At 36.3% G+C, this 23,498-nt stretch overlaps 1 pseudogene; it reads right to left on the minus strand.

The window, feature by feature from the left end:
- Positions 1–9,261: 9,261 nt before the first annotated feature.
- Positions 9,262–11,711, minus strand: LOC100917649 (annotated as a pseudogene).
- Positions 11,712–23,498: the final 11,787 nt, after the last annotated feature.

The following is a 23,498-nucleotide window of genomic DNA, read 5'->3' on the forward strand; positions in this document are numbered from 1 at the left end:
TTGCCACAAACTTCACCATTTGAGTTTGTGAATTCTTTCGCAAAGAATCTACATCAACCAGGGGATCTCTCAACCCTCATTTCCCATACCTCGACATTTATAATGGGAAATTCTAATGATGATATAGCACCTATAGGACCCAAAAGCCGCTAGGACTCAATGACATGAAAATAATGTATTTTTTCTTAAAAATAGTTTAACGAGTTGCTATTTTAGGGAGTTTATAGCTCCAGAAGTCCAATTGTTGTTTAATCTGGCCATCTTTTTGCTGCCAATCCAAAACTCTACTAGTTCAAGTCATTATGAACAGAGAACTCTAGAAACATAGAGCCCATAGCCTCACAAGGGCTCAAGAAAAGAGACTGCTGGAAAGCCTGCTTTAATTCTCTTGAAGCTATAACTCCAAGGCAGACTTATTAGTAATCCAATAAATGATAGACATTAAAATGCACAAATGTGGAACACAAGTTCTCCAAAGCTCAGGGAATACCTCCTTCTTAAACTTTGAAAGAATAAGTATTAATAATTTATTATGCATTTGGAGCCATCTGCATTCTTCCCATCCAATATATCCTAAAAACTTAACTGTAGAGTTGGATCCTAAATAGTTTTTGGGCTAATCTCCCACCCCTTGCTTCTGATCTATGGGTTTTGCTGGCATGGCATCATCTGACTCAGTTACCAATATACCTCAATATAATGATAGACTTCAATGCCCCCTGTAAGTGGGGCCTCTTTGCTCATAATAATTGTATTATTAAGGAGAATTCAATTAATCTTGGAGAAAGATGGCAAAAATTCATTGTACTCCTTCCTAGAAAAAGCAAATTGAACCAAATGCTGATTGGGCCCTACCTTCTCTCTGATCGGCTAGGGTTGTGGTTCCCCAGATGCCTGCCCAATGATTTGATCAGATTTCCACAGAGGGATCAATGACTTATCACTGTAGCCATATCTTACTGAATTTGCACTTGAGTAGGGGACAGTGTTTTATCTCAAAGGAATGAAACTCTTCTGCTGGGATTTCAGGCATTGTGGTATATTGGTACCTCAATTCGTGAGCCAAGAAGACATGGTGCCAGTGGAGACAAAATATATACAATGAAAATTTCTCCATGTATTCAAAAGGTCATTGAAAGTTCTTCCCAGATTTATTTAAGGACAGAGAACAAGACAGCTTTCTTATCATTTCCCTTGTAGCTGTTCACAGGAACTTCATTATATTCTCTAGAAACTTATCTTCCTGCAACATTCTTCATATCAACTCTGAAATCCATGTCTCTTTAGTGTTTCCTACCCCTTGGATCCCTCTTTTCCTTTTGACGAGAGAGTAACCATGAAGAATTCCTCCTGAATCTCCTATTTAAACTATTAAACTATCCTCTGATTTAAAAAAAAAATTAAAAGTTCATTTTCTTCTGGTTCTTACTGATTAATTTTTTCTTCCATTCAAAAGGGAAGAATTTATTTTTCTTAATATCTTAGTTTTTAATTTTTTAAATAATTGCTTTTTATTTTCAAAATATATACAAAGATAGTTTTTTTAACATTCACCATTGCAAAAGCTTATATTCTAAATTTTTCTCCCTCTCTTTCCTCTATGGCCTGCCCTAGACACCAAGTAATCCAATATATGTTAAACATGTGCAACTCTTCTATACATATTTCCACATTTATCATGCTGCACAAGAAAAATTATATAAAAAAGAAAAAAATGAGAAAAAAAGCCAAGTAAACAATAACAAAAAAGGCAAAAAAATACTGTCTTACTTCACACTCAGTCCCCACAGTTCTCTTTCTGGATACAAATGGCTTTCTTCATCACAAGTCTATTGAAATTAACCTGAATTACCTATTGATTCAGGTTGAAAAGAACCAAATCCATCAGAGTTGTTCATCAGGTAATTTTGTTGTTGATGTGTACTAAGTTCTCTTGGTTTTATGCACTTAGCATCAGTTCATGTAAGTCTCTAGGCCTTTCTGAAATCATCCTGATGATTGTTTCTTATAGAACAATAATATTCTAAAACATATATGTATATATATCATAACTTATTCAGCTATTCTTCAACTGATAGACATCTACTCTTAGTGATTCATTTTAAAAATCAATTTAAATTCTTTCTTCTTGCTTTGATAGTATAGCTTTGCCAGAGATGATAACAAGAAACAAATTGTGCTTCTGATACTCCCATGTTCCTCTAACATATAATTTAGTGGTTCTCTGAATCAAAGGGAACTTTCTCCATATTAGAAAAAAGAGGTTCTCTATACAGTCTAAACCTCACTTTTGTCTCTGGGAAAAATTTGTTTTCATCAGCCTATGATGAAATAGGCTATTAACAACATGTTAGCAACAACAACAACAACAAAAATTAGTGTAAAGCGTTTTTAATAATTTAAATTTTTTTTTTAAGAATGCCTTTTATTTTCAAAACATATACATGGATAATTTGACAACATTGACCCTTGCATAGTCTTGTGTTTCAAATTTTCTCCTCCTTTCCCCCACCCCTCCCCTAAATGACAAGCAATCCAATATGTTAAACATGTTAAAATATATGTTAAATCTAATATGTGTAAATATTTATACAATTCTCTTGCTGCATAAAAACATCAGATCAAAAAAAGAAAGTAATTGAGTAAGAAAACTAAATGTAAGTGAACAACAACAAAAAGAGTAAGAATGTTATGTTGTGATTTACACTCAGTTCCCACAGTCCTCTCTCTGGGTGTAGATGGCTCTCTTCATCACAAGATCATTGGAACTGGCCTCAATCATCTTATTGTTGAAAAGAGCCACATTTATCAGAACTGATCATTGTATAATGATGTTGTCGTGAACAATGAATTTGTTATTGATTCTGCTCATTTCACTTAGCATCAGTTCATGTAAGTCTCTCCAGGCCTTTCTAAAATTATCTTCCTGATTATTTCTTATAGAACAATAATATTCCATAACATTCATATATCATAACTTATTCAACCATTCTCCAACTGATGGGAATCCACTCAGTTTCCAATTTCTTGCCACTACAAAAAGGGCTGTCACAAACATTTTTGCACCTGTGAGTCCCTTTCCTTCCTTTAGGATCTCTTTGGGATATAGGCCCAATAGAAATAATTTAAGTTTAAAAGAATGAATAAAAAGGGTATACATATACCTTTTATTTTATGGTCTCTGTGTCGATGATAGAGGGACGATCTTAAGGTAATTGGTAGAAGTTGGAAGAAGGAAAATTTAGACATGAGACCAAGGAAAAATTCCCCAATTATCCTAAATATGGAATTAACTGCCCAACAAACTGTTGTTTGTTGTTTAGCCTTTTTCAGTTATATGTAACTCTTTGTGACCTCATTTGGGGTTTTCTTGGAAAGATACTGGAGTAGTTTGCCTTTCTCAACTCATTTCCTTCCTCAACTCATTTTATAGATGAGGAAACAGAGGATAAGAGGACTAATGGACTTGCTGAGTGTCACACAGTTAGCCTGTGTGACATTTTTATCTGAGGCCAGAGTTGAACTTAGGAAGAGAAGTGTTCCTGACTCTAGACCTGATCATCTATCCACTGCCTGACTTAAATACCCAAGGAAGTAATGAGTTCCTCATTATGAGCATACTCAAACAAAAGGTGGAGGACTCTTGTTGACTATTGTATAAGGAAATCTTTTTAGTTAAGGGTCAACTCAGTGGCTTCTGAAATTCAGTGATTCTGTATAAACAAGAAAACATTTAAGGAGAAAAAACAAGGAAATGTTATTATGTAAAAATGTAAAAAGTATAATGTAAAAGCTTATACTTTTGAAAAAAGAAATAGTTAAAAATTGTAAAGGGAGGTTTTACTATCATCAATAAAAATATAGATAAACTGAACAGAATATTAAATGAATCAAAGCTAATAGATATGTGGAATAAAGAATTATTTGGGAAAGCAGAGATTATATAATTTTAGGCACACAAAGAATTTATAAAAACAATAATCCTATTTTGGTTCACTCAGAAGATATATGAAAAAGAAGAAATGCAGAGATTTTATACATTATACTTGAACAGCATAATTCAATAAACTTGGTAGCAAGTGTAATGCCAGAGAAACTGAGGCAAGATAGAGATTAGAGAGTATTTAATAATTTATTTAAAAGGGAGATTTACTGGGACCAAATGGATCCATGGTTTGGTCCCAAGGCTGAATGAGACTATCGTCTCCAAGAATCCAGCAAAGAATCCGAGTTTTCAATGACATATATATATATATACACGTGGCTCAGACACAGAGGGTAGACTGAGGCAGGGGCGGAGTCAGGGTGCTGAGAGCGAGAACGGGACTCTGACAGGGTAGGGTAAACCACTGGAGATGGGGGGAAGGAGATGGGGAGAAGCATCTTGATAAGACAGTATCTGACATTCTAATAGCTTATGATGGGGAGAGGCATTCTGATATTCTAAAATATAAGATCTTTTATCCTTATAAAATATTCTGATTAAGAGGGAGGGGTGGTTTTGCAGGATTGAGCAGAACAATTATAAATTGAGGCAGAAAAATTAGGGAAACTGAATCAGGACAATAAAAGAACTGTGGCATCAAAATTTATGGTATGTAGTCATAGCAATATTGCAATACAATATAAATTTCTTGAAGGTAAGGGATATATATAAAGTAAACTGAGATCTTTTGGTGGTCCTGGATCCCCTTCTGGTGAGCTCCAAGACCCTGGAAAAAGCATACCTTTCCCAGACAATGCCCAGTTAAGTGGTCTCATTCAATTGGAGATTAGTCTGACATCACTCCCAGTAGCTCAAACTCCTAAGATAAATGATCTCTTTTCAATTAGAGATCTAAACAACATTGAAGGAATCTCATTCAGTTTTGAATGCAAGCCCAAGTCTCAGATGACTAATAAAAGACAAGTCTGAACTCCGAATCTTTGCAGAAATATGAAAACAGGAATTTGCTTTGTCAAGGAAGCTCTCTTCTTGGCAAGGCTGCCTGCAAGGACTTTTGCCCATTGTGAAGATATTCTCTTCTCAGTGTTAACTTTTGCTATTTCCCTAACAGGACCTTTTTAGCCACTAAGAAGTCTGTCTTCCCTAGCAAAGCTGGCTTCTCAGTGCCAAATTCCTAATGAGGAGTTTTGCCCACTATGAAAGCTTCCTTCCTACTCTTTTGTCAAACAGATTTTTGGGTTTGTGAATTCTTTTTCACTGGACCTGTGCTAACCAGAGGGGATTCCCCACTCCAATTCTCACACCTCTTCACTACAACTAACCTCACTCATTTGTACCTTATAATATATATATATATTTATATTTATATAATGTAATATAAATATAAATATATATATATTTAGAACTCATCATAGAGCCTTGAAATATTCATATTGAATAATTAATAAATGCTAGTCAAATTGCATTTAATTTAATAGTCTGAAGGAGATCCAGGTGTAGAATTCCTAGATCATTAAGAAAAAGGAACTCACAAAATTACATATCTATTTAATGGGGTTTAGAAAAGAGACAAAGAAAAAGCCAACAGAAAATAGGAAAAGAAAAATAATGCAAATACTACCTGAGATCAATGTGATTGCCAATAAGAAAGCAATGATAAATAAAATCTAGAGATGTTTTTGTAAAGGCCAATATAATTGATTCTTTAAATCAGCAAAAAAAAAAAAAAAAAAAAAGAAAGAAAGAAAGAAAGAAAGAAAAAGAAACAATAAAAAGAGGGCAAGCCTTAAATTTCAAAATTACAATAATAAACTCATGATTTTGAAATAAATCAAGGATATAGTCGGAGATTATTACATGCAACTATATGCTGTGCTCATATGTAGATAAGATGAATCTTGATTACTAAAACATCATTAAAGAGATGGTTAAAGAGCATCTAAAGGAGGAAATGTTGATTTCAAAAAACCAAATTGGCTTTATCAATAGCAGGTTGGTCATGCCAGATTAATTTTATTACTTTTTGTGCCAAGTTACTAAAATTATAGACAAAGGAAAACTATATTTATAGTTTGACTAGACCAGAGGAAAACACTTCATGAAGTATCTCATCTCATACAAAAGATAGATAGATGTAAATTAAATAATAAGACAATTAGATTTAGAACTAGTTAAAAGAGTGGATTCTATGTCAATCTGTCAGAAGATCTCTAGGAATCTGTGCTTGGCTTCTGCACATTTTTAGCTATGACTTGGATGAAAGCATAAATAAGATGTTCATCACCTTTGCAGATGATACAAAGCAATAACGGTTATTTAACATATTGGATGAGAAAATATAAAAAATCTGGAGAGGATAGAGCCTTGAGCTGAATCTAGTAAGATTCAATTCAGTAGGGTCAAATAGAAAATCTTATATTTGCTTTTTTAAAAATCCACTTTATAAGCACAAGATGCAGATGACATGATGATACAACAGTTGGTATGAAAAATGGTTTGGGGCTTTTGTGGATTGAGACTTCAGTGCAAGCCCAAAAAATCATGTGATATACAACGATATGGTATTTTGGGCTTCATTCAAATAGGTTTCTAGTAATTGTCATTTAGAATTCTAGAATTTCTGATTTCTAGGAATAAGGAAGTGATAGTCCCCTTATTATTATTATTAATTATTATTATTATTAAGTTTTAATAACTTTATAGTCTAAGGACACTGATAAGTTCAAAACATTCAGAGAAGGGCAACCAAGTTATTGAATCCATTTGAATTCATGTCAGGAGAAATAGATGAAGGAATTGGAACTTTTCATTCTCAAAAAGAGAATACTCAGAGAGGACATTATAATTGACTTCAATTATTGGATGACATTAGACTTATTCTGTTTGACTCTAAAAGACAAAACTAGTAGCAACAGTCGGAACTTGCAAAGAGCAAAATTTAGGATTGATATTAGGGGAAAATTTCCTGACAATTGATATAACCAAAAATCTTAATGGGCTTCATCGGAGATCTTCAGGTTGAGCTTAGATGATTACTTGGTGGGTATTTTGTAGTGGGGATTCCTTTTGGGAGAGGGGCTGGACTAGATAGTTACTGTGGACTCTTCCAAATAAATAATTCTATAGTACTGTTTACAAACTTGAAAATGTTTGTTCCATGGATATAAAGGAAATAGAGCATTATTTCTAAAGATACAAAATATCCAAATTAATAAAACAAGAAGTAAATATTTCTTTTCATCTTTTTTTGAATAATGTTTTTCCCAATTACATGTAAAAACAATTGTAATATTCATTTTAAAATGTTGAATTCAAAATTCTCTCTCTCTCTCTCTCTCTCTCTCTCTCTCTCTCTTTCTCTCCATTCCATGAGAAGTCCAAGCAATTTGATATAGATTGTACATGTGAAGTCATGAAAAGCCTCTTTCCATCCTAGCCACACTGCAAAACATAATTCAAACAAAACAAAACAGCAAAAATAAAGTAAAAGAAAATTATCTTTTAATCTGCATTCAGAGTTCTTTAGTTCTCTCTCTGGAGGTGCATAACAGTTTTCATCATGGATTCTTTGAAATTGTACTGGAATATTGTCTTGATTAGAGTAGCTAAATAATTCATAGTTCATCATCTTTACAATACTGCTGTTGATGTGTACAATGATCTCCTATATCTGCTTATTTCACTTTGCTTCAGTTCATATGTGTCCACCCATATTTTTTTAAACCATCCTGCTTGTCATTTCTTGTAGCCTATCATAGTCCATTAAAGTCATATACCACAACTTGTTTAGCCCTTCCCCAATTGTTGGATATCCCCCAATTTCCAATTCTTTGCCGCCACAAAAAGAGCTTTTATATTTTTTGTACAAATAGATCCCTTCTCTCTGCCCCCTTTTTAAAATTTTGAGATAAACACTTAGTAGTGGTCTTGATGATCAAATGGCACACAGATTTATAGACCTTTGGCCATGGTTCCAAATTTTTTTCCAGAATAATTAGATCACAACTCTAGTTAGGATCCTAATTTTTCCACATCTCCTCCAAAATTTATCATTTTCCTTTTCTTTCATGTTATGCAACTTGATAGGTATGAGGTAGTACCTCAGATCTGTTTTAATTAATAATTTGCTAATCAGTAATGATTTAGAGCATTTTTTTTAATGTGACTATTGATAGCTTTGATTTCTTCTTCTGAAAATAGCTTGTTTATATTCTTTGGTCATTATTCAACTAGGGAATGACTTTTAATTTTTAAAATTTGGTTCAATTCCCTATATATTGTGAGAACTGAAGAATTTATCAGAGAAACTTGCTGTAAATTTTTTTTCACAGTTTCCTATTTTCCTTCAAATTTGGGTTGCAATGATTTTTGCAAACCATTTAAATTTTATTATAATCAGAACTCTCCATTTTACATCTTGTAATGCTTTCCATCTCTTGTTTGGTCACAAATTCTTTCCTTCTCCATAGATCTGATATGTAAACGATTCCTTCCTCTCCTTATTTGTTTACAGTATTGCCCTTTATGACTAACTCCCATTTTGATCTTATCATAGTATATTGTCTAAGATGTTGGAACATGCCTAATTTCTGTCATAATGTTTTCCAGTTTTCCCATTAGTTTTTGTCAAAAAGTGAATTGTCCTAAAAGCTTGGGTTTTTAGTTTTATGAAACACTAGCTCATTATGTTGTTTGCTTTTGTGTACTGTGTACTTAATCTATTCCACTAACTCATCACTCTTATTTCTTAAGTCCTCATTTTATTTATTTATTTAGTTTATTATATATGTATATTTTTCCCTGAGGCAATTGGGATTAAGTGACTTGCTCAGGGTCACACAGCTAAGAAGTGTTAAGTGTCTGAGACCAGATTTGAACTCAGATTGTCCCGACTTCAGGGCTGGTGCTCTATCTACTGTGCCACTTAGTTGCCCCCTTAGGTCCTCAGCTTAACCTGTAGCACTTTATAGAGTGATTTGATCCCTCTCTTTACCCATTATTCACCTCCAGCAGTGGGTCCAAACCCCTGGGATCTCAAAGCAGGGGAATGTAGAGGAAAGACCATTGGATCAGAAAATACTGCATCACAAGATCATATGGATTAGTCAAGTGTGAAGGGAAATTCAACAGCGATTCTTTATCTTGTTTCTGTCACGGACTCTCTTTCTTTTGGAAAGAAAGGTGAAATTTGTTGTCTCTTTCTTCCCAGAATGTCTATATATGCACAAAATATAATGGGTAGAATCACAAAGGGAAACAATTCTATTTTAATGTAATTATAAAACTTAAAAAAAAAATAAATCCAAGCACTCCAAGAACCCCTATTTTAGAGATAATTTAATCTGCCTCCTGCCCCCATTTCCTTAACATATGACTTTAAAGGAAACTCTAGGTAAATAAACAGCTGAACTGAGATCTGGGACCAAAGCTTTGGAGTGAATTCAGGGGTGTTTTCATTATTCTACACTACTTCCAATCTGGGACTTGGGCTCTTACACCACCTTTGACCATTCATACCACCAATTTTATGATTTCTCATCAGTCCATGACAGACTGAAGACTACTGGAAGTCACCCGACTAGGAATCTAGTGCTGCCTTCCAATGGGTAGATGAGCAGCTATTTGCTATGGTGTTCAAAAGGAATTCTATTTTATGAGGTTGACATGGGAGAGGTATCTTGTCAGCCTATTAAATCAGTAGAAGAGATATTGACTGGGGCACCATGATACAGTCTCATACTCACTTTTCACTCTCTTTCCAAGGAGAGATGTTAGCAGTATGTGAGGTAGGGGTGAGGAGAGTGGGAGGAGCTACATCTTGTGTTTCCCTTAGGTGGCCTGATGCAGTGGAAAGGAGACCCCAAGTAGTTGTATTTTGGGAGTTCAATTGGTTCTCTCGATTCCAATGTTCTCTTTTGGCATCATCAGCTGCTTGGTTGGCACCAAATTTTAGAATGTTTTAGTCAAATACATAGTCATAGGAAAAATCCTGGTGATGGAACAGGTTCCTGAAAATCTGTCTCAGGTAGGAATAGTCAGATTTGTCATCAAAATGCAATGAATGACAGAAATTCAGGTATGTGGCAAACTCAGAAGAGTAGCTTTTACATAACATTTCAATGGCAGTGAATATTTCCTTTTCACTAATTCTTTCATATTTTTGTCTCTTGGTAGCAGCCTTCAGCCCCTGCCAGGGGAGGGAGCCCAAACTATAGTACATCAATACATAGCCCAGGAACTCCAAGTCATCCCTTTGAGATTGTTCAATTCCAAGATGAGTGTTGATGGAGACATAATGAGGAGTTCCTGTAAGGTTTTTATTCTCACAATAAGATATGTGCTGATGGGTTCTAGCATCCTGGTACTTCTTGGTCAACCTGAAGTCTATGATGTAAACTACATTACCTTTTTTTCCCCAGTCCCATAAGAAAATTATCTGGCTTCACATCTCGGTAGAGGAAGTTCTTCAAATGGATGTATTCTGTTGGTGTTTTTTCTTCTTTAAAATAATAATATAAAAATAAGATCCAAAATCGCAGCCAGCTGATAAAAGTTCAGATCTTTTATTGTGTCCTTCAATATAGCTCGGTTAGCTCAGGTCTATCTTTCTGCTTGGTTCCAAGAGCTCCCTCCAAATGTCTCCAAATCCAAAGGTTTGTCCTTCCAACTCCAGCCAGCGCGAAGGTGCAATGAAATCTCTCTTGCCTCGGAGATAGGGCTTGTAGGCTTCCTCCCAGAGTACTCCTCTCTGACTCCTGGAATGTTCCCAAGTAACTCTCCCCAGCTCTAAGAGCTTCCTGTATATATATATATATATGATCTTTCAAAGGTTAAATCCTCCTTCTGGAGAGAGGGATTCTGGGTTATCTCCCAGAGTGCTCTCTGGCCCTAAGAACTTCAAGGAAGCTGTGAATTCAGATATCTTTCTAAACCCTGAAATCTCCCAAACATGTGAACTCCAATGAGTACTTAAATACTTATGAACTCTCTAAAGGTGTGAACACAAGCATTGTTTCTATCAGTTGTACTTAGTGCCTTGTTTCAAGTTCTGGCCCAAAATATCTCCTTCTAAGACCAAATCAATCATATTGAACCATGCTAAATTAGATAATTATTGTTTCTATCAACTCTAATGGCTTAACAGTTTGTAAAGATTCCAACAGTATTCAATCTGACTAATCATTTAGTCAGCAAGTAGGATGATTTTCAGACTGAATTTTCATAAGCAGAAATTGAAGAGATCTTCAAGGCTTGGTCCCCAAAGCTCCATCACCATGACATTGTAGTCCTCTTCTGCCCCACACCATTTAATTGTAGGAATGCACACTCCTCCCTGCATCTTTTTGTAGATTTTGCTCTCAATATGGAGCTGAGGGTGTTTGGTTTTAACACATTGGCTTTTTCTTCTGCTGCAATGTCAGTACTGAGATAGATGTCTCCAAAGGAGCTGCTGCCAATCTTTTGGCCTAACCTGTACCAGTTCCCAACTCTCAGCTCCATGATGGTGATAGCTTCAGCTCTGGCCTGGTTCACTCCCCTCCCCTCTCAACAGCTTCCTGGGTCTATGCTCTAGAGGAGATGGAGCTGCTGCTGCTGCTAATGCCGGTTTGGCTCTTGGCTCCACCACCCTTATGGTCTGCTTTCACCATCACTTTCTGGCTGCTCTGACACTCCCAGCACCTCAATACAAGGCAGATATGACAGTCTGTGTGCCATCACCCCTGCTCTGGCCCCTACCTGTCCTGTTCGTCCTCTCCTACCATGGATGGACTCAGATCTTTGTGAATTCTTTCAATGGTTATTTTATCCTTTGTTTCTAGGACATCAGGGCAGTTTTCTTTGATGATTTTTTTGAAAGATGATGTTTAAGCTCTTTTTTCATATGGTTTTCAGGAAGTTCAATAATTCTTAGATTGCTTTTTCCTAGACCTATTTTCTAAGTCAGTTGTTTTTCCAATGAAGTTAAAAAAATTTGGTTTTGTTTACTGATTCTTGATGTCTCATTGAGTCATTCATTTCCATTTGTTCAATTCTAATTTTTAGTGAATTGTTTTCTTCAGTTAGCTTTTTTAAAGCTCCTTTTGCATTTGGCCAATTGAATTTTTAAATGAGTTGTTTTGTTCAATGGATTTTCCCCTCCTTCCCCCATTTCACAAATTCTGTTTTTCAAGGAGTTGTTTTCTTTTTCCATTTTGTCAAATCTATTTTGTAAGGAGTTATGTGTTTTTTCCATTTCATTAAATATATTTTATAAGGAGTTTTCTTCAGATAATTTCTGTTTCTTTTTTCAAACTCTCCTGCAATATTTTCATTTGATTTCTCCATTTTTCTTCTAACTCTCTTTTAAGATTTTTTAAAAAATTCTTCCAGGAGAGACTTGTGAGATGGGAACCAAGTCAAATCACCCTTTGGAGTGATCTTTGAAGTTTCATCTGGAGATAATTTGCTTTTAGTATCCTCAGGGTCTGAGGTCTGTCCTTCCCTTTCTCCATAAAAATTATTTATGATCAGAGATCTTTTTGCTTTTTTGTTCATTTTTTTAAGGTTGACATCTGTTCTTAGGGTAAAGGGGAGATTATCCCAAGCTTCCTCTACAGGCAACAGCAGCTGCCCTGGGTCAGTGCTGTTGACTTCTGGCGTTGGGTGGGCGTGGTCAAGTCCTGTGTTATTTTGGAGTTCAGAGGCTCATTATTTGCCTTTTGTATTTGTGTTGGATGTCTCACAGCTAATCTGCTATTCCACTTGTTTGTAACCAGGACAGAGTAGTCAACTTTGTTGTATTTTGGCTAAGAACCTCCCAGTAGCTTCCCCAGTGTGGGCATGCCACACCACCCTGAGTCCCTGCATTAAACCTGTGCTTGGCCAGCTCCCCCTTCCCCCCCAATTGAAACAGACCTTTTCTGAAGTTCTTACAAAGTATCTTCTTCTGGAAATTGTTACACGCCAAATATTTGTGGGTTTTGTCAATCTTTAATCAGTTTAGAGACTTGATTTGTTGTTAATCTGAGGGACATCAGGGAGAGCTCAGATAAAGACCTGTGTCCTCTCCACCATCTTGGCTCTGCCCCTAAGGCATAGAGAAAGGCTATCACATGGGACAAAAATTTAAACACATAATAAAAACAATTTTGAGCTCAGCATAAGGTTTCTTTTTTTCTTTCAAAAAATTTTAAAAATAAGGTTCTTAATCATCAGAACTGTCCAGCAACAGGACTGGTTGCCTTAGGAGATATTGAATTCCTTGCTATCAGTGCATGCTGGAAGGTCAGTTGTCAACATTGCTCCTAAGACTCCTCTTCTGAGTAGGATTCTAGAGGATATGACCAAGTCATGGATGATCAGGTCCTTTGATTCTCTTGCAGACAATGGTTAGGGAGATCAATGGCTGAGACTCAAGTATTTATGAAGTACCCTGCAAATGTGCCTGAAGCTCAACAGATGGCTATGGGCCAAGAGATGTTTAGGCTGTTCCCAGGTCTCATGATGCATGCTACCATCTGAGTTTGGAAACACAACTGTGTCTATGACATCTTGTGAGATGAGCACCCCACCTGGAATGATGAGCAACTTTTTAGATGACCTAACTCATCATTATAGGTGAGGGGAAGATCTGTGCCCAACTCCAGAATGTCAAGAAGTTGTCAGAGGCTCCTTTCCTCAAAGCCTATTGGAGAACGTGATAAAACAAAAGGCACTGGTCTTGCATTTGAGTTTTGGCTATATTCTAAGTACTGGCTATGTGAGCTTTGGCAAGAGGCTAGGTCTCTGAGGCTTTTTTCATTGCTGACATTCTAGGTTTTGTTTTCTAAGATTATATATGTGTAGTTCTCTCCTAGGTAGATGGTGCAGAAGATAGACTTGGAGGCAGTAAGAGTGGACCTCAAAACTGACTTTAGATACTTAATAGTCATCTGACCCTGGACAAATCATTTAACCTCTTTCTGCCTCATTTCCCTCATCTGCAAAATGGGGATCATTAAGTAGCACCTACCTCTCAGGATTATTGTTGTGAAGATAAAATGATAAAATATTTATCATTTGCTTTGAAACCTGAAAATTCTGTATAAATGCTAACTATTATGTAAAGTCTGTTCCTTTTCCCCACTAGGATATTCCTATATTAGCTAGGCTTGCCTTCAGGAGACTAGGTCGATGACTAGGTGCCAAAAGGTTTAGAATCCTATTTCCTGTTCCTCTAGGAAAATTTGAGGTTCTCATTGGTCAAGGTCTCTCCTGGTTCCCACTACATTCTTTCCCAAGGGGGGGGGTTCAGCTCGATTATAGATATGGAAATGAATTAAATCCATTACTGTAGCTTTCTCCCTTCTCCCTTGACCAAGCTCACTCCACTTTTATTTATTATATTCAGTATATTTATTTAATTAATTTTTATTTAGTACATTTATTAAACTAATTCTCTTTCTGATGGCATTAGCTAAATTCATGTAGATTCTTATTACCTTTATTTACAATAAAACTGGTCATAAACATTTATCAAATGCCAACTATGCATTGAGCATTATGACAAAAGGGACACAAAGAAACACAAAAACGTGGTTTCTCAAGGAGCTCTCAATCTAATAGGGGAGATAACATGAAAATAGCTGGATATATACAAGATATACATAGAGCAGATGGAGGGTAAGCTCAATCATCAATTAGAAGGTAAAGGTATAAATAAAACAAATACTTAATTCACAAGCTTCCCAGCACTGGTATCCACACTTAGTAGCATAAGTTTTATATTTATTTATTTTATGATTGAAGAATAAAACTACAAGTTTATTTGTTAAAATTTGTGAAGCATCAATTGCCATCAACATGTAAATTAACACTTGGAACATTTCAAATAAATTCTATCCAGATGGAAATAAGAAAAAATTCAGGGTACAAATTAATCTTAAGATATCCATCATAAATATTGAGCATGAGGTGTTTTTTGTTGTTGTTGTTGTTGTTTTTTAAAATAACTTTTTATTGCCAGAACCCATGCCAGGTTAATTTTTTACAACATTATCCCTTGCACTCACTTCTGTTTCGATTTTTCCCTTCCTTCCCTCCACCCTCTCCCCCAGATGGCAAGCAGTCCTATACATGTTAAAGAGGTTACAATATATCTTAGATACAGTATATGTGTGCAGAACCGAACAGTTCTCTTGTTGCTCGGGGAGAATTGGATTCAGAAGGTAAAAATAACCCAGGAGGAAAAGCAAAAATGCAAGTAGTTTACATTCATTTCCCAGTGTTCTTTCTTTGGGTGTAGCTGCTTCTGTCCATCATTGATCAATTGAAACTGAGTTAGATCTTCTCTTTGTTGAAGAAATCCACTTCCATCAGAATACATCCTCATACGGTATCATTATTGAGGTATATAATGATCTCCTGGTTCTGCTCATTTCACTCAGCATCAGTTCATGTAAGTCTCGCCAATCCTCTCTGTATTCATCCTGCTGTTCATTTCTTACAGAACAATAATATTGCATAACATTCATATACCACAATTTACTCAACCATTCTCCAATTGATGGGCATCCATTCATTTTCCAGCTTCTCGCCACTACAAACAGGGCTGCCACAAACATTTTGGCACATACAGGTTCCTTTCCCTTCTTTAGTATCTCTTTGAGGTATAAGCCCAGTAGAAACACTGCTGGATCAAAGGGTATGCACAGTTTGATAACTTTTTGGGCATAGTTCCAAATGACCATGAGGTTTTTATACTCAAATTTAATAAACTCTTTCGAGTTCATAGCACTTCAAAATCTACCGGCAGAGGCTTCTGTGACCCCACAAATTCTCTCCTGCCAATAGAGAGTAAGATCATAGTGAGGGAATTGCATCCTCTTTCCTTTCCTGTTTAGTAAAAACAAACGGTCTGTGTAGCAGACTGTATGAGGCCCTCCAACCAAGAGCTCTTTAATTGAATTCTTTTAAACATTTCTTACCTGCTTGTTTTTGGTTTTTGGTTTTTGGTTAAGACGGGGAGATAGGGATGATTCAGGGGCTGGGCATTCTTGGATTTGGTGCCACTGTTGCTTGAATGTTATATCATTTCCTGCTCAGTCAGCCTGAAGTTTCCCTCCCTGACATTACTTTGGTGACTTCCTCTTCCCCAGTTCTTTAGTCTGACTCAACAGTTCTTATCCTCTTGAACAGATAGATTTCTTTAAGGAGAGGTTATATGGTGAGTACTTGTCTTAACTAGAATTAGTATGATTCACCAGGAATGACTTGGAGGAATGATAGGAAAAATCCAGGAGAGGAAAAGATGCAAGATAAAATGGATAAGCAAGGATTGAATAATCTCCGGTGGTTCTATATTCATGCCCCTGTAAAATGTAAAATGTAAAAAATAGTAAAAATAGTACCTACTTCAAAAAGTTGCTGTGCAGCTAAAATGAGCTAACATATGTAAAACACTTTTCCAACTATAAAATATTATATAGATGATAATTATAATTATTGTTGTTCGATTGATTGATTTAACTCTATGGGAAGATTAACTATTGGTTATGTAAAAACTTAAATGAGCTGCTCCTAAGCTTAACCACCAGGCGGCAGCAGATCCTAACGGCAGATGCAATACCAGTAAATTCAGACAGTATTTATGGTTCCCACAGGACAGCCACTGTGGTTAGTGGCTGAGCAGCTGCATTTTGAGGTATGATAGAGTTGAGTTCAGGTGCCTTTCCTGACACCCACTTGTATGACCCTGGACAAGACACTGAGCCTCTCAATGCTCCTAGGCAATAGCAAATTGCAGAGCTTCGAGGAGGGAGGGCAAACCAGGTTAAGTGACTTCCCGAGGATCTCCCAGCTTGTAACTGTTTAAGATTGGATTTGAACTCAGCAAAAGGAGGCCCAGCACTCTATCTACTTTGCCAATTAGCTGATGAAATCAGACTAGCTGATCTTTAAGGTTCCTTTCAGTTTTTGATCTTAAGAGCTCTTCTAGACATGGGAATAAAAGCTACAATTGGGAAACTTACTGACCCTTTATTTTAATGAACCAGAATCACAGATCATAGATAATTTTTTTTTAAAGATTGGATCTGGCTCCTTCTCTCTGGCTGCAATATGACTGTTGTTCTTCCACAGATTGATGGGGTTAGTAACATCAACCACCCTTTGTTGTATGTGTCTATTAGCATCATTCAACACTCAAGGAAGCTAAGACTATAGACCTTCAATTAATACCACAAATAGTTTTGCTTGCTGGAGCTCAGAGGTCAGTGGCATCCACCTTGGCTTCCTCTATCCTCCAATCCCATGTTTTCTGTCTGGGAAGAATGGAACTTTATGGTATGGATTGGACATTGAAATAGATAAAGGGAGAAGAAGGCTATGGGAATAAGGATGAATTATAATAGTAATAATACTGATAACACTAATACTTCCAGGATCTTTTCTTGTGTGGGAGGGGTAGGGAAAAATGCTAGCATCTTTATCTTTTAGAATATAATAAATGGAAAACTTCTGTGGCAAAGTTTTGATCACCTTTACTTTGGAAGGTTGGTTCTTGGATAAGATGGATGGTCTTATTTGAAAGCCTTTTCAACTTAGTGTAGGATCTACATATACTTGGCCTTTGAGTACGCAGAGTCACCTTCAAATACAATGAAACTTCAAAAGGAAGACATTAGGAAGGAGCATACTATTACTACAATCACTGCTACTACTACTGCTACTACTACTCCTACTACTACTACTCCTACTACTACTGCTACTACTGCTACTACTGCTGCTGCCCCTGCTCTGCTACTAGTACTGCTACTACTTCTATTGCTACTACTACTACTACTACTACTACTACTACTGCTACTGCTGCTGCTGCTGCTACTACTAGTACTTCTACTACTTCTATTGGTACTACTACTACTACTACTACTGCTGCTGCTGCTACTGCTGCTGCTGCTGCTGCTATGATTGCTACTACTACTACTAATGCTATTGTTGCTGCTGCTTCTGCTACTAGCATTAGTAATCTCTTCCATTTGTCCAACATGGAGGCTATAGGCAAGAGTTGCTAGAAGTCAAAGAAGCTCAGAGTACCTGACTTTCCAGGCTCCATGATCTAATCATTTGCATGTATATCAGATTCTTTTGCTAAGGAAGCCTGGCTGACTCTCCATTTATTTTGAGTGGCTCATCACATTCATCCTGTTTCTGGGACATATCTATTTTAGGCTACAGCTTAGAGTTCCTCTCCCAAAAGACGGGTACAAGTAAAAGAGATACTGAAAGTACTAACATAAATTGGAAATAGGAGAGGTAACATTTCTATTTGAAGAAAGCAATAATAAGTACAAGAGAATCATAGTGAATACTGCAGAATGAGCAGAACAGAATCCAGAAGCTCACATGGGAGGCTATTATTCAAGTCTCATTAAGATGTAAAACAGTTTTTGAAAGATTGCTACTTAGCCATGTTACATTTTACTTGTGTTGACATTTTTAGCTTTTAGCTCTTGGCCCGTCCTTGAGTCAGGGCCTTGGGAACCCAAAGTAGCTTGGATGCTTGATGATGTAAGCATTTTGTACAGTCCTATTTTGTCATTTAATGCACAGTTTGGTATTGGAGTGGGCCAAAGTGGGCTATGAGTCCAATTCAACGTTGTTGTTATTTGAACAGACTGAGGTACCATGAAGTGCAGATTTCTACTATCATTGTCATCCTTTTCTTTATCCTTTCTTCATTGTCTCCTTAGCCCCTGGCTAGCTCCAGGTCTCTTTGTCATAGATTTATTATCACATTCATTTGAAAAGATTCAATTTTTAACTATTGATCCATTTGTTAGATGTTAGACTTTAAAAACTCTATAATTATTGTTAATTTTAATCTTTGATGTTTAAGTTATCTGTTGCCTATGGTATGTTCCCCATCAAAATTCCATGCCCTATTTGAGCTATTGGTCCTAGTCTAAGCCTGATTGTTGTTTGCCCTTCATTTTCAAAGAGGACTATGACATCAGGGAGGGGATACCAAAACATGCAAGTGAATTTGATGTAAGTGAGGGAGGGCTGTGCAAGGTCAGCTGCCTCAGTTTCCCCTCCAGAGCCAGCTGAGTCCAGTGGCCAGATATAGATCAGCATGACTGGAGATGGCCCTGGATAAAGTGGGAGACCTTGACCTCTTTAGACTAAGATCTTCAACAGGTCTCAGTTTGACTGAGGCAGCACTGCAATGCAATGATTAAGGCTGGGCAGTAATTGAAGCAAAAAATCTCCTCTTTCACCTAGTCCAAAAAAATCTAGATGAATGAATGAATCATTCATTCATGATGAGGGGAAGACTTTCAGGGTTTCTAGCCAAAGCAGAAATAATTTATATTTAATCTGAATCAATCAGGACCCAAACATTCTTGTGTTAAAGGAAGGGCTCATGTTGTCCCTAATTTTTAAAAGAAGAAACTAAGGCTTATATGTAGATCAGAGGCTCATAGAATTATAGGTTAAAAGATAGAACAGTACTTAAATGTCATTAGTCCAACCTTCTTATTTTAAAGATGAAAATACTAAGACACAAAGAGATTAAATGGTTCCCCCAGAGTCACAGTTAGTAAATGTCTCGAAGGAGGATTCAAACCCAGATCTTCATAACTCCAAAGCTGTAGCCACTATGGTAGGCTGCTTCTGTATTGAGTGTTTACATGGCCCAGAAATAACAAATCTAAGATACTGATGAAAATGATGATAATATTTTACACTTATATAGCACTTTTAACATTTACAAAGTGCTTTATATTTATCATTTCACTTGATCTCTCAATCAGGTAAGGTAAGTGCTATGATTATTTCCTTTATTTATTTATTTTAATTAATTTTTTAATAGCCTTTTATTTACAAGTTATTGCATGGGTAATTTTACAGCACTGACAATTGCCAAATCTTTTGTTCCAATTTTTCCCCTCCTTCCCCCCATCCCTCCCCTAGATGGCAGGATGACCAGTAGATGTTAATTATATTAAAGTATAAATTAGATACACAATAAATATACATGATCAAATTATTATTTTGCTGTACAAAAAGAATCAGACTCTGAAATATTGTACAATTAGCCTGTGAAGGAAATCCAAAATGCTGGCAGGCAAAAATATAGGGATTGGGAATTCAGTGTAATGGTTCTTAGTCATCTCCCAGAGTTCTTTTGTTGAGCGTAGTTGGTTCAGTTCATTATTGCTCCATTAGAACTGGTTTGGTTCATCTCATTGCTGAGGATGGCCAGGTCCATCAGAATTGATCATCATATAGTGTTGTTGTTGAAGTATATAATGATCTCCTGGTCCTGCTCGTTTCACTCAGCATCAGTTCATGTAAGTCTCTCCAGGCCTTTCTGAAGTCATCTTGTTGGTCATTTCTTACCAAACAATAATATTCCATAATATTCATATACCACAATTTATTCAGCCATTCTCCAATTGATGGGCATCCACTCAGTTTCCAGTTTCTGGCCACTACAAAGAGGGCTGCCACAAACATTTGTGCACATATAGATCCCTTTCCCTTCTTTGTGATCTCTTTGGGATATAAGCTATAGTTATTTCCATTAGAGGAAACAGGATGAATGATTAAGTGATTTTCTCAGATTCCCATAGCTACTATGTATCTGAGGTAGAATTCGAATTCAGAACTTTGACTCCAGGTCTGACACTCTACCAAATTATCTGATCCCAAGTTTATTTTTTTTTTTTCCTGATAAAACACATGTTTTCCACTTCCTAGTTACCTGAGCATGTTTGTAATTATTTCCAGGGTATGGGGAAGAGCTGATCTAATTTGTTTCCCTCTTTCCTCTTTGCAAGAGAGAAGCAGAAATCAGCTGAGCTGGAAGAGCTGTATAAAAACATTGATGCTTTAGAATTCTACCCAGGCTTACTTCTAGAGAAATCTCTGTCCAATTCTATCTTTGAGGAGAGATTGGGTCTCCCTTCTCCTTTAAAAGAGTTTTGGGGAACCCTATATGTTCTCCTGAGTACTGGAAACCAAGCATATTTGGTGATGAGAATGGTTTTAATATTGTCAAGACAGCCTCACTGCAGAACTTGGTTTGTTTCAATGTCCAATTATGTCTTTATGTCTCATTCCATGTATCTGATTCAGACCAAGAAGACAAATAAATGTTGACAAGGCCATCTCCTGAACTGTGAAAGAAGCATTGATATCTCAAAATGCTGCGTGTAGTTCCTGTTTTGTGATCTGGTATATGGGTTCTTGGTTTCATGTTTCCAAGTATTGTGTCCTTAATTGGTTGGCCCAAATGTAGTGGAACACTGCACTCTTAGCTAGCATTGCAGAATATTGGATTTCTTGGTTAGTCCTCTAAAGCTTTGGTTTCTGATAGATATTCCTGAATATTGACTAACTTTCTGGAACCTCCAGATCTTAATTTGGTTCTCTAAAAGCACTGATTTCCACTGCCTACTCCAAATGAGGACTTTAATCACCTAATGAAGGACTCTTCCTCAAGCTCAGGGCTTGGGGAAAGGCCCTCAGATGTGGTGTGTGATTGCCGGAAAAAGCAGGCCAAGTAGGATCTCTTTATGGCTTTTAGGTCCAGCCTACTGTGTTTTCATTGTGGAATTCTGGGGGACTATGTATTGATCATAATTACTATGGATGAGCATAGGGAACAGTTGATCTGCACTTCCTAGATAGTACTTCATCTTCCCTGGCCCTGCATTTCCCATCAGTTTCTGAGTGCTCAATTGAAGCTAATAATAAAATGATCTTTTTTAAAGATTCAGTATTTAATTTTTATTCATTTAAAAATTTGAATTTCTGAATTCACATTCTTCCTCTCCTCCCTCTACCCATTGTTGAATGTAAGAAATGTGAAATCAATTATATATTTAAAATCATGCAAAATATATCTCCATGTTATCCATGTTGCAAAAAAAAAAAAAAAAAAAGGAAAAGAAAAAGAAAATGAAGAAATTGTTTCAATCTTCATTCAGATTCTACTAGTTCTTTCTCTGAAAATGGATACATTTTTCACCTTAAGTCCTTTATTGAACTTAATTTCTATTGCATTATGGTCTGAAAAAGATACACTTAATATTTATGCTTGTCTGCATTTGTTTGTTAGGTTTTAATGCTCATCTTTTGTGAAGTTGTCATGTAAAGCTGAGAAAACGACATATTCCTTTCTGTTCCCCTTCAATTTTTTCCAAAGGTCTATGGTATCAAACTTGTCTAAACATTTTATTTTTCTCCTTAAATTTGTTATTTATTTTATGGTTTGATCTATCTAATTCTGAGACAGGAATGTTGATGTCTCCCACTAGTATAGTTTCATAGTCTATTTGTTACTGTAACTCATTTAACTTTTCCTTTAGGAATTTGGATGCTGTACTAATTGCTGTATATATATTTAGTATTGATAGTACTTCATTGTTATGACGCTCTTTAGCAAAAAGTACTTTCCCTGCTTTTCTATTTTAATAAGATCTATTTTTGCTTTGTCTGAGATCATGATTGCTACCTCTCAGGTTTTCCTAACTCCAGGCCTGACATTTTATTCACTGTACCACTTAGTAGTCCCAGTTATGATTTGTTGTTCAATCCTTTCAATCATGTCTGACACATCCAAATTCCTAAAGGAAAAGTTTTGGGTTTTCTTGGCAAAGATACGGGAGTGGTTTTCATTTCCCCCTCCAGCTCATTTTATAGATGAGGAAACAGAGACAAATCAAGGTCAAGTGACTTGCTCAGGATCACACAGCTAGTAAGTATTTGAGGCTAGATTTAAGTGCAGAAAGATGAATGTTCCTGATTCTAGACCTAGCACCCTATTCATTGTGCCACCTAATTGCTTCTTCCCACCCCAGTTTTGATAATTAACTGTATATTTCCTCCATGCTATTTTTATCCTTTTTTAATCTCCCTTCTCTTTCTCCTTCCTCTTCTCTCTCTTCTCACTTTTATCTCTCTTTCCTTCTCTCTCTTTACGTCTCTCTCTCTCTCCTCATTCTCCCTCTCTTTTCTTTCTGTCTCTCTCTTTCTCTGTCTTGGTCTCTCTGTCCCTCTTTATCTTTCTATCTCTGACTCTGTGTCTCTCTTTGTCTCTTTCTCTATTTCTCTCTCTGTTTCTGTCTCTCTGTCTCTGTCTCTCTCTCTCCCACTCTCTCATTCCCTCTTAAAATTTTTTTGCTTCTGACCCCTGTCCTACTTAATATATCCTTTCTTCTGTTATCCCCTTTCTCTCCTGCTTCTCTGTTGGGTAAGAAAGATTTCTCTATTCAACAGAGTGTATATATTATTCCTTCTTTTAGCCAATTCCAATTAGAGTAAAGTTGAAGCATTGCCTTCTACTCCTCCTCCATTTCATTCTGCCCTATAAAATTTCTTTCTTGAGTGCCTCTTTTATGTGAGATAGTTTCCCCCCTTTATTTTTTGGAATCATCCCCACATAATCAATTCATTCTAGTACCCTTTGCCTATGTAGGGTCCTTCTAAGTGTCCTAATAATAATATAGTTCTTAAGAGTTACAGGTATCATCTTTCCATATAGGAATGTAAGTAGTTTAACATTATTGACTCCTTTATAATTTAT

This window comes from Sarcophilus harrisii, chromosome 2, assembly GCF_902635505.1.
Source record: "Sarcophilus harrisii chromosome 2, mSarHar1.11, whole genome shotgun sequence".
Classification (NCBI taxonomy): domain Eukaryota; kingdom Metazoa; phylum Chordata; class Mammalia; order Dasyuromorphia; family Dasyuridae; genus Sarcophilus; species Sarcophilus harrisii.